The following is a 1,900-nucleotide window of genomic DNA, read 5'->3' on the forward strand; positions in this document are numbered from 1 at the left end:
CAAGTTTCATCACAGTTGTTGTGCGATGTACGTACAACTCCTTCCTCTCAAGGTTCAAGCTAAGACTCTTCATCATTACTTAATAGAAAAATGTTTTGAATACGGTTTTCATCTGTGTTGGGTTTAAATCCCATTATTTAAAGAGGAACCGCAGTGTTTAAGTGACTGCAGAGTGGCACATGTTCACAGTGCACATTGTGGTGAGGTTACACAAGCTGGTGAACAGAATCAGGGTGCGTTATTCCTCTCAGTGTCTGAGCACTTTCATGTACTTCTTAAGTCACAATTTCTCTACTCTTAAGCACAATAAAGAGCAGGTTACAGCTGGTTGCAGAGACCTCCAATAGCACTGATCTTGGACTCTCTCATGTTATCTTTAGGTTACCCAGTACAGGACCTCTGGCCCAAGATTAGGGCCAATCCATGTTTTAAAAAAACTGTTTTATGATGGTCACTGCAATGTTATGTGACCCAGATATGTTCAGTTTGCACCATGCATAATTAACTAGCTACGTTTTAAAATGATATATTGAATGCAGGTATTTTTTTTGGACGTTGCTGTGGGAAGCTCTGAATTCAAAACTGTTGCTGCGATATCCCCTCTACAGCCTGGCCGTTGAACTATAAAAACACTTTGGAACACCCACACGCATGCTTTAAAATGTAGCGAACGCCGGGGAGTGTAGAAATTGAAAACGCACACGTGTACTTTCATTTTAAAACATTATCTCTGGTGCTCCTGTAGGTTAAAAGGAAGCTCTCAGTCTCTCTTATTCCTGGGGGATCCGTTTGCACTCCCAGGGTCATTTCATCCCAGCAGTCACGCCTGGGTCAAAGCAGGATTACTTCGAGGCATGCTGGTCAATAGGGGAGTCAGCTGATTGGCTTCTTTTCCTGTCTGTAACAAATGAAGGGGTTCCCACTCGCCAGGTAAAATGACCCAGGGATTTCTTTAACCTATTAACCTAAGATGTGTTTCTTTCAAAACTGCACATTTGAGACCTACATTAATGACTGGATGTGAAATTTAAATGGAACAATTTTATTTTTTTTAGCTACAGTTATTTTTAAAGAAGTACTCGGTTGAGTATTTGAGTAATTTGCCCGATTATGTGGAGGATTGCTCAAGAATTGCCAAGCACAAAAGCTCTAGACATCAGCATGTTTGCTTTGCTGGAGCCTCTATGCATACACGCTGGAGGGCTGAGCTCTGACCTGCATGTTGAGGTGTGCTCTGACTAGAGAATGTGAGCGGAGCAGAGCGGGAACAAAATTCCGCTCACAATATCCTCCGCTCCACTTCAATTCCGCTCCAGACAAAATAAGCACAATCCGAAATGGTATTAAAAAAAACTAGGTATTTTTTCCCCCTGTACTGTATTGGCGATTTGCAGATGAAAATATGTATTCAATTCGAGGTGCTTTCTCATTATTGATAGGTACTGAAAAAAATGTGTAAATTGAAACTGAAAATCTCATCTAGCAATGAACCGGTTCCTAGGATGTTGTGAATGGTGTATCGCCCATTTCAAACTTTGCATTTGATTCGTATCAATACTGGGCTTGTTTGTATCAGAATATCTTACAGGGAGTTCGAAAGTGAGGGCTGACTGACCACTCTGTAGCGGATGAACTATCCTTAACAGTGCAGAAAATAAATCGTGCTCACAGCGATGTATTGGGTCATAACCGTGGAACTGTATAAGAATACAGGCTATGTAATAACCAGACAGAGAGACGCACTGATTATGTTTCTCACATTTTTATATGGCAGCTCCGCAATCAGGAGAAATATATATCTTTCCCTCCAGTGAATTACAAAGTGAAAACATCTGTACTTTACCTTTCTTTGTCCTGGTCTATTAAAAAGAATTTAAATGACACATATGATATACAGTGT

The sequence above is a fragment of the Polyodon spathula genome, chromosome 40 (genome assembly GCF_017654505.1).
Source record: "Polyodon spathula isolate WHYD16114869_AA chromosome 40, ASM1765450v1, whole genome shotgun sequence".
NCBI classification, from domain to species: domain Eukaryota; kingdom Metazoa; phylum Chordata; class Actinopteri; order Acipenseriformes; family Polyodontidae; genus Polyodon; species Polyodon spathula.